Here is a 13789-nt window from a genome sequence, read left to right as displayed (position 1 = left end):
CCTTCTACATTTGAAAGGAAGTAAAATGTGCAAAAACTTTATGCAAAATTTAAATATTTTCTTTGTTCTGTAATCATTGGAGTGACAGCTAATATTATTATTATTATTTTTAATGGATAAACAAATTCAGTGTGAATATTTCTATTCTTCTATAAACTGATGAAATGGGTACTTGAGAAGGATCATAGCTTCCTTTGTAGCCCTCCTTTGGACACTCTCTAATAGTTTTTAGTCTTTCTAATGCTGTGACACCCCAAACTACACACTACTCAAGGTGAGGTCACACCAGCTCCAAGTAGAGCAGGCACTTCTGTCTGCTGGCTAACAATGACTGGTAACAGTAACTAACAATAACAAATGCTGGCTCCCACAAAGCTGCTGTCTACCCTCCTCATATATCCAGGCTTGCCCTGTCCCAGGTGCAGAGTCCATCATTTGCTCTTGTTCAACTACATGACGTTGGTGATTGCCCAGCCTGCTAATGTGTCGAGATCTCTCTGCAAAGTCTCTCTACCCTTGATGGAGTCTCCCAGTTCAATGTTATCTGTAAACTTAATTTGTATTTATTTGAGTCTTGCATTCAGATCATCTACAAAAAACATTCAAGAGAACTAGCCCTGGGGAACACCACCAGTGACTGGTTGCTAGCTGAATATAACCACCTTTTGAGCCTAACTCATCAGCCAATTGTTCACCCATCGCATTATGTTTTTGTCTAGCTGTATGATGGACTTTTCATTCAGAAGGATTCTGTGAGAAACAGTATTGAAAATTTTGCTAAAATCCAAAAAGATTGCATCAGCTGGCGTTCCTTGGTCAGCTAGGTGGATGACCTTGTTATAATTGGAAATTAAGTTTGTTAAAGAGGACTTTCTGCTTTCCACATGAACCTGTGTTGATTCTGACCAAGGACTGCATTGTCTTTCAGATCTTTTTCAATAACTCCCAGAATAAGCTCCACAATTTTACAAGACACTGAAGTGAGGCCTTTAATTACCAGGGTCCTGGTTAAGGGGTTCTTACCCCTCTTGAAACTTGGAACAACATTTGCGAGCTTTTGGTTGACTGGGACTTCAGATTCCCAAGACTACTGAAAAATAATTGAGATAGGTCTTGCAATGATATCAGCCAGCTCTCTGAGTACCGTGCCAACTCAGGGCACCTTGGGTCCCGGGGCTCATCATTGATGTTGAAGACAGAGGTGAAAACATTAAACATTTCTGTTTTGTCTACATCCTTATTTGTGAGGTGACTGCCCTCACCAAGTAATGGACCAATGTTATCTCCTATTTTTGCTGTTAACATACTTAAAGCAGAACTTTTTATTGTCCCCCACAGTACTGTCCAGCTTCAACTCTCATTGAGCCTCACATTTTTTTCCCTACAATGGCAAGGACCAGTTCTGTAGCCCTCCTGAACTTGCTTCCAGAGGCCATACAATTTCTTCTTCTACATAAGATCTAGAAGATCCCTGCTCAGCCTAACTGAACTTCTGTCATACCTGCTTGATTTCTGACGTTTTTGAATTACTTGTTCCTGTGTTCTTAAGTGGTTCTTAAAAATTGACCAGCACTGGACCCCCAATATCTTCAAAAGCAGTTTCTGAGGGTAGCTTACTAAATTGCCCCCTGACAGCCTGAAGTCTGCTCTCCCCATATCCAGGATTGAAGTTTTTCTGGCAGTTTCCATCCTATCACCAAACATTTTGTGCTTTTTTGTTTGTTTGTTTGTTTTTTGTTTGTTTGTTTGTTTTTGTTTTTTTTTTTCTTTTCAGCCTAAAGAGGAGTCTACTAAAATATGAAAAGATTTCCTTTTTGAGTGCATAAAGGAACAAGAAAGGTTGGTGGAGTTTGCTAATTTTACATGTATGACAGCCATTTTTTTCTTTTTATGAAAATGTTTTTATTTCTCTTTTGATAAACAATTTTCACATGGAGAACATAGGAATCGTGGATGACATCTCTGCAGAGATGAAATATATAAATGCATTTTGTAAGTGTAAATGAAAAAACGAACAAACAAACAAACAAACAAAAAAGGAAATTTTGATAAAGTATTACTATTTCTGGGGTGATTTTTCCTTTCCTAGTATAAGCCTAACTAATAGCAGAATCAGAACACAAAGGTTTACACATAGTCTCTCTTTTCCCCCCCTTTTTCTCTCACATTTTATCACTCATTTTATCTAGTCACTCTGTTTCTCACCATTTAAATGTCAGTGTTTGGTAATATGATACTAACTAGTAGGTAATAACAAACTATGGTATGTTTCCATGATAAGATCTGCTTGCATTTTATAGCTAAACATTATATGAATGTTCTCTGCAGTACAAACATATGATTTTATTTAGCATACTTAAAAATATGATTTTCATGTATTTATTTATTTATTAACATCCTCTTTAGCCTACAAGTGTCCCTCAGTCGAAAATACATTTCTTTTGATTGATCACTATTGCAAGGCTGGAATTTATGCTTCAAAATCTGTGTCTGTACTAATCTTTTTTTTTATATATATGTATTCCAGTGAAGTTAAAATTATTAGCATGATGCTGGCAGAGATGCTGACATGAGGTGTTGAAAACAAAAGTTTTTGAATTATTAACGAAACTAGAAAGGCAAAATCAGATGATTCAATGGAAATTGAGATCTTGAAAATACTAATAACAGGTACTAAATTTTAATGAACTTCCAAAGTAACACTGAAACGCACCATTTCATTTGCTGTTAACCTCTTTGATATGTTGTTCTTTGGACTTTAACTTCTTTAAGACAGGGTGCCTCTTAATGACAAGGACAGGTGACCCTTACATTTAAGTTAACAAGTTCAACAGGAACATCACAGGAAAGGTACAGTCAACAGGGGCTAAACATGAAGCAATATAGCACATTGTTGTGGTTAGCTGTAGGCAGTTAAACAGACAGCTGTTTGCTCACTCCCCCACAGTGGAATAGGGGATGGATGAGAGAACAGGGGTAGGAGAGAGAACGGGGAGGGGGAGGAGAGGAGGGAGGGAGGCAGCTGAAGCAGAACTCTTGGCTGGGTTAAAGACAGTTTAATAGGACAGAAAAGGAATGGAAATAATAATAACAACAACAACACTAATATTAATATATTAATATTAATATAGAAACCAAGTGTTGCACAATGAAAATGCTCAGCACCCGCCAAATGATGCCCGGCCAGTACTGAGCAGTGCCCTCTCCCCTCCATCCAACTCCTTCCAGATTTTATTGTTCTGCATGCTGCCATATGGTATGGAATATCCCTTTGGACAGTTTGTGTCAGCTGTCCTGGTTCTGTCCCAGCTTCTTGTGCACCCCCAGCCTCCTTGCTGGCAGGGAAGCAAGAGAAACTGAAAAGTCCTTGACTCCATTTAAGCACTAATCTGCAACAATTAAAACATCAGTATGTTATTTTTCTCCTAAATCCAAAACACCGCACCATACCAGTCCCCATGAAGAAAATTATCTCAACGGAAACCAGGACATGGGTTTAGACGATATCACTAAAGACAGAAAGGTGAAGGAAGAGACATGTAGAAATAGATAACACTGGCTTTCCTGAAAGAAATATATATATATATATATATATATATATATAACACAAGTGAAGTGCTCTCCTACAAACTTGGTTAATTTTTAACAAAGGTATAAGCATCTTTATGAAGTTTATAATGGCAGTGAAATTACAAAGTTCTTTTCAACAATTGGCATGAAAACAGAGTCCTCACTTCCTGATATTTTTTTCTGAAAAACACAACAAAACAAAACAAACCCCTACAGTTTCTACTGCTCCTAAAGAGCTGTTTCATAGTGCACTAGTTTCTATCAGGAAATTTGTTGAGTCTGTGATTTCAGGAACCTTTGGGAAAGGCAATTTTCTTTATGGAAAAGGCAAGAAGGAATCATGACAGACTAGTGAGATGAAAAGCTTTACCTGAGACTAACCTCTATCCTCCAAAATTTTACTTGTTACAGGATAGTTACTGCTCTTCCTTTGAACTGTAGGCATGTATCTGTAATCAGCAGCCCCAGAGGCAGATGCTTTCACTGATTAATCACTGACTTCAAAAACTGCCATATCCTCATGTTGGATTATCTCCAGCCCTTCACAGATGATCATTTGTATTCATTCATGTTTTATCTGGGTCACCAGCTTCCAGACATTTTTATCTGGGGCCTTTGGGAGAAGATTCTAATGTTTACACCATTTTTTTATTCCCTCTGACAATGTCCTAACAAATGTTATCATTTCTTCTTTATTTTTCATTTTTTTCTCTTGATTCTTCTTTTATGCATAATTCCTTTCCCCCTTTCATTACTTTTTTTTTTTTTTTTTTTTTTTTTGCATAATTCTTTAATGACACAGAAGAAGAAATCTATTAGAAAGCTATCTCTCTAATCTGCTAAGGATTTGCATTCAATTTTTATTATCTATTTATTTATTTATTTTCATTCAATAATTCCAGTTTTTCTGTCTTTGGAGAGTCATAAAGTCTTGATCTATACTGTTTATACACTTCCAAATCTACAGGTTTGGAAATCCTAATTCAAACTCTAACTCAATCTAACTCAAAAGGGACAAATTACATTTTCTACAGCAGATGTAATTAACAAGAATCTCAATTTTTATGTGGGGATAATTTCTTATATAATATGAATGAGCAGCAATAAGAACAGCTAGTCAAAAAGTCTCTGCTGGAGCTGTGTGCAGTAACTGAAAGACAAATGACTATGAGATTCATTTGGAAACAGAAAGGAGTGAACAAAGTATTTATTTCCTATGGTCTTCTTTCCTTTGTGATTCCTTTTTTTAATAGCTATAGCGCACATGGAAATGTGAAGTTTCCTGCTTTGTGTTACCATATGTATGGACTAGTTCAAAATTTCCATATAAAATCAAATAATTATTTAACAAATTATTTTAAAAGTTACTTATCTTTCTAAGAACACAATCAGAACATTTGCACTTTCTGACCAGAAACTACTATAAGTGATACAGGAAGGAATAATGATAATTGAGGAGAGGTTATGAGTCTAGAAGAATAGAGGAGGGATTCAATCACAAATGTGGATTTAACTTGGCTTATAATTACGACCCACTAGGTTCAAAATACATCTTCAAAATGATTTTGAAAATTAATCAGAACAGTTGTTAAGCAGGGGAGATTAATAGAAAATCTGTAAAATTCTCAGCTCAAGACCTACTTTTAACACTTACAGTATGTATTTTTAATCAATAGACACATACATATCCCTTGCTGGAATTTGTTACAGTACCCAGATAAAGGAAAATTAATTACTGTTTTAAAAGCTGATACTACCTGATAAGAACATTTATCTACTAATCATTTGTACAAGGCATCAATATTTAACTATTTGGATAGTGTTAACTATTTGCATGGTGTTCTTTCTGCTCACGTAAGTCTTACCTAGAAATCCTCCATTTTTGTTCACTGACAATGAACACAGGAGCTGCAGGGAGCTGTTAAGAAAAAATGTAAGATTTCTACACCTTTGGAAGGGAACAGTCTTCTAAGATTAGAAATCCAAGCAAATGCGGCAATTTTCTCTCTAAAACATGACTATAGTCAAACACAAGAACCACAAGAATTTTTTTTTTTTTTAATATTTACTAAAGTTATTTAATAACTTGTAGGCATACCAAATTAACATGAATAGTGAATTATCTACAGCAGCTAACTAACACAAGGTCATAAGCAACAGTAAATCAGGTGGGATTATACCTATTAAAAAGCCCAGCAGGTGGTTCTCTCTCTCTCCATATGTACATACTGCATCTTGCACATGAACAGCAAAAAAAAAAAAAAAAAAAAAAAAAAAAAAAAGGAAAAAAAAATAAAGAACATGACTCACTGCACTAGCATTCAGAATCCTACATCATTTTATTGTTTGCACCAAAAAAAAATAAAAAAATAAGTGGCCTTTCTTGCCAGCCTTAAGTTACTTGAACTACTATTTGGGCAAGGTTTGGGCAAGGTGCACTCTGCACCTGCAGATGTTGCCAACACAAATTACTGCCTTAGTTCATGTAACTAAGGACGTCTCATGTAAGAGGACGGTTACTTGTTAAAGGCATAGATACCTGTAAAACTCATGCAGAAATAAATGCACAAAGAAAAGGATTTGCAATGTTGGTGTCTTGTCTGTATTTACTGTCCCAAGTAACTTTTTATTTACAGTATTTACTGTAGCCTTCTTTCCAGAAGTTTTGATCATTCATTGGATCCCAAAGATTTTACTGGGAAGTGAAAGAATCATCTGAATCATCCTAATATTCACTGAAGACCGGTATTCATTTTATACTTTTTACTGTAAATTAAACCCAACATTAATTTCTGCTTATTCTGTTCTCATTGAGTGCTTCTTCTAACCCAGACCACCTTACATGTTATGAAGAGCACAGTGAAACATTCAATAGTTATGTGTTTTGTATGATAGAGGTAACTTAAAAATCTTGTTTGGGGAAAAAAAAAAGTAATGAACTCTATTTGTCATTGTTTCCCCCTTAACCTCGTTCTGTAGCATATTTTATCTAATTTTCAAGAGCTTTCAATAGTATCTATGATTTCTAGGTGCATCCTAAAAGAAGACAGTAATGTTCTTTCAGTACTTCTGGAGCTTTTATGCTAATCCATTCAAAGAAGACTTGGTTGCTTGGCAAAGATAGTGTTAAAAAAAAGAGCTGAAAGATGCACAGAAACATAAAAATTGAATAGTAAAAGGAGAAATCTGTCATAAAAAAATACCTACTGCATAGCTTACCTAGTTATGATAAGTATTTTCAAAGTGTGAAGCTATTATGTCTGATGTGGAGAGAAAAGCACAATAAAATCTATAGCTTGATAAGAAAATTGTCAAGTTGTAGATCAGTTCCCCAAAGGACAATTCTTTATGAAATTAAATATGTGAATGAAAGCTACTCCTGTCACCAGTAACAGACGAAATTGAGGTAACTGCATACAGTAATTGCACTGTGAGGGTCAAGAGAAGAAACACGACAAAATGCAGAAGTAATATAATGGAAATCATAAGAAAGAAGAAGAAAAAAAAAAAAGTAAATGTACTAATTACTGCTTCAGGTCTTCCTATGCTTTGGTTACTTTTAAAGAATAAATAAAATAATATCTCAGATGAAATATCAGATTAAAAATTCAGTAACTTTAAGGGAGTTGTTTAAAATTTGAGATACAAAATAAATTTAAAATAGCAACATCGCAGGGCTTTGAGAATAAGCATTAAATTCACTACTGAACAGAGGCCTGTCCTAATCATGTTCATTATAATTCCCTGCCCTGTAATTCACAGTAGTATAGATGGGTTATGTTTAAAGTAAGCTCTGAAGCTTACCTAGTTCAGTCTTATGCTAAAGGAAGGTTAAAATTCAACCTGAGATGAAGTTGTCCAGCTGAGTTCTGAAAATTTGTCAATGATGAAAGCAGATATTGGGAAAACTGGAAACATAAATTTTAACAGTTTGAGCTAAAAGGACAATATTTTAGCAACTCTTATGTACCTGTATATATTCATATTTTTCCTGAATTGAGAAAGATGTGTGCTTAACCCACGTTCACCAGTCTGCTACACTTGTAATTCATCTTTAAAAGAGATTAAGTTAGTTCCAGCCTGTACTATGTAATAAAAAATCTTGTGCCATACAACTAGGTCTTGTAATTCTGAGAGTTATGCTGACAAGGGCAACTTTATAAATGTCTGTACCTGGCATTAGTTAAAAAAGAAACATAAGCCCAGCAGCATACCAGCTGATTGAAGGAAAAGACTCAAATTCAGAATGAAGTTTGGGAAATAAATTACAGGAATCAAAGGACAGTAGAAAGTAGTTTACATTTTTAAAGTGAGGAAGACCTGATGAGACAGCAAGTATCCAGTACAGAAAATTCATTGCATACACATCTAAAAAAGCAAGACATAAAGGATAAGCTACTGCCAAGTTGTGCTCCACATTTTGTTGCCAGCACAAGCATAACAGTAGCAATAGCAACTGGGGAAAGGTATTGACTATAGAAGAAAACTGAGAAATCTGGAAAACAACAACAACAAGGAAACAAAGTGAAAAAAGAAGCCCTAAGCCCCCTCCCCCCCCCCCCCCCTCCCCCCCCAATATTAAAAGTCAAAGACTCAACAAGATTATTCTTTTTATACTATATGCATTTCCCCCATCTTTTTTTTTTTTTTTTTTTTTTTAATGGAGATAGAGATCCCTGTGTTGAGATGAACACCACAATCTGCTGTCATTGTAGCTCCTGAGTGCTGGGACAGACTGCCTTTGAAGTCCAGGACCTCAACAGGGAGAAGAGAGAAAATGGGAAAGGGGGACTCCAAATCACACCTTCCTGAAAGAGGTCCTGAAAGAGCCCTTCTTAACGCTCTTAAAAATTTAAACTAAGGGGACACCCTGGATCAACCTTGTCCCACCCCAATCCCCACAGCCCTGCCTTTCCTGGCCTTGGGCCCACCCACAGGCCCATGTCCTGTCCTGGCTTTGGCTCATCCCTGTCTCTGGGGGCAGTCCAGTGCTGGGGCTGCTTTACTATCCCCCGCTACCCTGTTCCTGGTGGAGTGGTGGGACTGGCCTAACTACAAGGGCCTGCTCTGATGGACTAGGGGAGTCCCTGTGGTCCCTGGACCCTACAGCACCCTGACAGGCTGCTGCCAAGGATCATGAACAAAACAGCAGACCACTGGCCCTGACAGCTTTTCACCTGTTTTCAATCTGTGCTTTGGCTTGCTGTAGTAGCAATATCAAAATTACGTAAACACCAAAGAGGAACAAGAAGATAGGAGTTACTTAATTATTTTCACTTAAGTTTAATTGTCAACATTTTGAATGGTAATTTAGTTTTCTGAGTTCTCCCCATCCCTCTTTCTTCATAATGTTGGGACTCCTGCCAGATTTTTTTTTTATTTTTATTTTTATTGCTTTAGGTTCTCTCTGTGCTGTTTGGAAATGAAGAGTTTTAATATCTGAAAAGTTTAAAATCCATTTTAGTCAAGAGACTACATGGATTGAGGATACCATTTGAAAGCTTAGCACTTTATTTGGAGAAGGGAGGAGTGATAAAAGGACCCAGTTCATCTCAGTACACTGAAATCCACCTTGACAGATTTGCATATTTATGCTACATAGAGCCACTGCAATAAACACATTGTGCAATATACAAAAAATAAATAAAAATAAATAAATTAATAAAAAGCCTTCAGGGCCATTTGGACTATTAAAAGGAAAGATATTGGAAGGAAAACCATAAAAAGGGGTTGGTTGTTTTTCTTCTCTGCTGTTGCTGATCTTTTGTTAAAACTGGACCAAAATAAATAAATAAATAAATAAAGTAAATCTTATTAGACAAGATGGTAGAAAACCAGCAGACAGAACTGACAAGAAAGAGCATGTGGAGTTTTAGATACCATAATCCATTTATAGGTATAGTCATTTTCAGATGAATATTTCTTAAGAAGCCACCTGCAAACATTTGCAAAACTCCCTGCAGTTGTCAGCTGTATTGGTCTAAGGAAGTCTCTTACCTTTCACTGCATAAATGCTGACACCCTGCTTTTTTCTTAAATCCACAAGCCATTCATTACTGACAACTTGCCTTCAGCCTCTGAGGTACCTTGGTGACTAGAAGATCTATTCTAAGTTCAGAGTTAACCATCTAATGTTGTGACAGGTTTTTGCTGCTGCTGTGTTTGTTTGCAGAAAAAATAAATAAATAATAATAATAATATAAATCTTCCAACTATCTCATTTGAATCGATGTCTCTATTTTATTCATCTGGTACAGCTCCATACCACTCATAGATTTCTTAGTGCCAGTGTTTTCAGCATTATAGCTAGCATAGTTAATGACTTTGCATATCATCATGATCAAAAACTTTTGAATCTGCTCTTTTCCTGTTATATCATATCACTGAATACAAACAACAACAACAAAAGACAACACACCAAAACACAAAAACACAACTCATGGTGAAAAACTGCTAAATGATTTGTGATGGGTTGAGTGAAAATGATTCGTATTGATTTTCCTGGAAGGCAGCATTTTTCTGCATTAAAAATTAATGAACAAATTACTGGCCATTCCTATAACTTAATCCTGCATTTTAACAGTTAAAAACACTTCTACCAACTGCCCATATTAATAGAAATGGTCACACATTTTACTTAGATAAAAGCACAGCTGGATATTTATGAGACACCATTTTTTTATAAATGTAGAAATTCAGTAATTATCACTTTTGTGCAGTAGTAATAAGCACAGCTGGGGAATGCTTCTGCTGCTGCTGTTTCATTGGCTACAAACCTAAACTTCAGACTTATAGGTCCTTGCTTGTTCTCATCTGTTTCTTTATTCTACATAGAAAAACACATACACACATACAAAACTAAAAAACTAAAATGTCAGAACATCACAGTGAAGTCTATGCCTGATCCATACAACTAGTGGTTGATGACATGTTCCAAGGCTAGTGGAGTAAGCATAACTGTCTTTCTGCCTTGGGATAAAACCATGAACATTTTTCAGAACTGAATCACTGAAAAGGCTAAGTAAAAAGCTGAAACTAAAAAAATAAAATATGTATTCTGTCCACACACACGCATATTTAATTTTTCTAGCTCTCATAATAAAAACCTGGAATTATCTCAGAGCTCTTAAGTACTGCTTGTATGCTCATTTCCTTCCTTCCTTCCTTCCTTCCTTCCTTCCTTCCTTCCTTCCTTCCTTCCTTCCTTCCTTCCTTCCTTCCTTCCTTCCTTCCTTCCTTCCTTTCTCCCTCCCTCCCTCCCTCCCTCCCTCCCTCCCTCCCTCCCTCCTTCCCTCCCTCCCTCCCTCCTTCCCTCCCTCCCTCCTCTGTCTTTCTTTTATCAAATACCAGCGCTGTTTAAAACAAAGTGCAGTATAGCATGGAAGAACAGTATCTATCTAGTGATAAACAGCTATCCTGAACTACTATTCAGGAGTCTCTAATTACTTTGAAATTAGTTGGGTACATAAGCATCTGGTGGCTAACATTCCAAACTGTCACCTACAAACTAAATGTGAGATATGCATGGTTAGACTTTATTTATAGCTGACAGAGCTTGGAACTACTTGACTAGATAGAAATTGTAGAATGGTTAAAAATAAATAAATAATATTTTTTAAAAATTGCCTGAGGTATTTCTTTCCTGTCATTTCCTGTCACTTTGCACTCCCTGAACTGATGTAGGGTTGGTGTCTTTTGTCTACTCCCTTCAGCATGTTTGAATCCTTGAAAGGGTCAGATAGTCCTGTTTTTCCAGTACTTCCTTCATGATACAATTGTCCTTAAATTCAGAATTTACTTATGCATTTCCTCTTCAAAAACAAGATGTCTCCAAATACTGACTGGAAGAATTGCCCCTTTGCATTGGCCTTCCAAGCTGCCTGGCACAGGGGACAACTGAATATATGACACTGTGAAAGTTATTACACGTTTGTTTTTTAAAAATAATTCCACTTCCTTTTCCCCTTTTATTACCAATAAACATTTTTTCTTTCCTTTTTAGACAATTATATGGGCTCTAGATTTATATCTTTTACCCTTTTTAAATATTCTGTGAAATACATAGGTGGAAAAATCATGTAATCCCCAAGGCAAACTAACCACTGGACTATACTGGACTCTACATATTTTCAAGAGCCCTACAGGATCTATGAGGTACCAAAAACCAGACTAATTAGGATCCTCTTCAGGGAAGGCACCTTGTTTAATGGCTATTAAGGGAGATGTTTTTGGAATACATTCATAGTCTGGCTGTACCTCATGATTTCTTGTAAATCTCTGTGGCTAGAAAGTGTTATCTGAAACAAATATCTAGGGATCACATCTCAGCTGGTTATTGTAGGCGGTACTGCTGTTGGTAGTTTGTGGTTGGTTGTGTTTTCAGCTCCCATGCAGAAGGACTATATTAAAAAAAAAAAAAAAAAAAAACAAAAACAACAAGGAGAGAATGGATAAAGTAGTGTCAGAACATAGCAGCATCAACTTCACAAAACTCAGTACAGACCTTCTGGGATGGACAGGTCATTTTATTAAAATAAACATACAAAGCAAAAAGCTAATTGCACTCAGTAATGCTCACACCCATACTCACATAATCATAGTGGTGTGGTTTAACCCCAGCAGGCAGCCACTCACAGCTCCTGGTACACCCCCAGCCTCCTCGCTGCCAGGGCAGCATGAGGAACAGAAAGATCCTTCACCTGTGCAAAGACTGTTCTGCAACAACAAAAGCATTGTTGTGTTATCACCAGTATTTTCATCAAAAATCCCAAACATAGCATTGTGTGCACCTCTAAGAAAATTAACTCTATCCATGACACATAGTAACCAAGATCTGTGTGTGTTAGCAGTCTCTCCACTACGCTATTACCAAGGTGTTTGTACAATGGCTGTTGAATCAGAATGAAACAGAGTAAAACGAACACCACATACTCATCAGTATCCTCAGTTTTTCTTAGGTTGGTGACTGTGGACTAGTTTTGCATGTGTCTGTTTTACTCTTCAAAGGTTAATTTTTCCATCCTTTCCAACATTAATGATTACTCAAAATTTACTCACTTATTTGTCTGTTGATATGGATCGTCTGAGAATCAGCATAAAAGTGTGTGTGTAGGAGGGGTCTCGATGACCTGATAATCTAGGTACTATCAACACATGCTATTCTTACAAGCCTCTCTTTCTTCTCATTTTCCTTCTTTAATTTCTATAGCTGAAAAGTCCTAATGATTCTCCATTCACAGCAATCTTAATGATTTTACTGCATTTCCCAAAAAATGAATTTTGGAGAGCCATTTTCCTTTGTTTCTGATTGTTTCTCCTATATCAAAAAGCCATTAAGGCAACACTTAAAATGGATTAAAGCTATTTCATTAAATGCAGTGGTTTTTATGTTTTTTACATGTTTTATAAGCAAACCATGCAGATCAGTAATCATTATGTCTGGTCAGATCTGACAGCCAGGGAATGTGAGTGACCTTGTAATGGTTCACAGTTCTCTGATTAATATACTCATTAATATCAAAGAATAAAAAGTGTCTGATATGCATGATCTGCAGGATATTGACAGGCAGATTGACCCAAATCAGCAGCTTCAAGGAAACAAACAAACAAACAAACAAATAAATAAAGTATGTCTGGGTTAAAGGCAAGAAGAACGTATCTACCTAGAGATGTGAAAACACTTTTCACCCCGAACTTTTGTCTGGCTAGTACTGAAAAGGACAGATCAGCTGCTTTGGGTCCTGGAACTACAATTCCTATGTCAGGGCTGAGAAAGTCTTTTGACAACATTTCAGCACATCCTCTCCTTGCTAAGTTCCTTCTGTATTAATTTTTCACTTCTGATTACATGTCCTTTAGTCTGAACTATGGTCATTTTAATATTCTTATTGGTATTAGCATCTTGATCTCGTCCATATCCTAATATATATTTCAAAATATTCAAGGCTTCTTTTAGTAGCATAATATTTTTTTAATAATTAACATTCTAATGCAATATTAAAAATTATTCACATAAAAATATTTTAATTTCTCAAAAATACAGCAGAACATGGGTATTTTCTATTCTATGCAGTTTCACCTAGACTACGATATTTAATAAAAGATTAGAGCAAAACTGTGTGAGGAGTAAAGAGAACATAAATGACAGACAATTACTCTTGGTTATAGTGCTGAAAGGCAGTCAGTCATATCTCCCTTGACTGAAGTGCTCTATATTCAA

General features: G+C 36.2%; 1 long non-coding RNA gene across 3 annotated transcripts in view; it reads right to left on the bottom strand.

Moving 5' to 3' along the window:
• The window catches only part of LOC119716122 (uncharacterized), a 34481-nt gene extending 28894 nt beyond the window's left edge, over positions 1-5587 (bottom strand). For all 3 annotated transcript variants that reach the window (XR_005263845.2, XR_005263844.2, XR_005263846.2), the window contains exon 1: positions 5436-5587. This is a non-coding gene — a long non-coding RNA (uncharacterized lncRNA). The remainder of the gene's footprint in view (positions 1-5435) is intronic.
• Between the last annotated feature and the right edge of the window lie 8202 nt (positions 5588-13789).

Source organism: Anas platyrhynchos, chromosome 2 (assembly GCF_047663525.1).
Source record: "Anas platyrhynchos isolate ZD024472 breed Pekin duck chromosome 2, IASCAAS_PekinDuck_T2T, whole genome shotgun sequence".
NCBI classification, from domain to species: domain Eukaryota; kingdom Metazoa; phylum Chordata; class Aves; order Anseriformes; family Anatidae; genus Anas; species Anas platyrhynchos.
The sequence above is the reverse complement of the archived record's forward strand: the minus strand, read 5'-3'. Positions and strand labels throughout refer to the sequence as shown.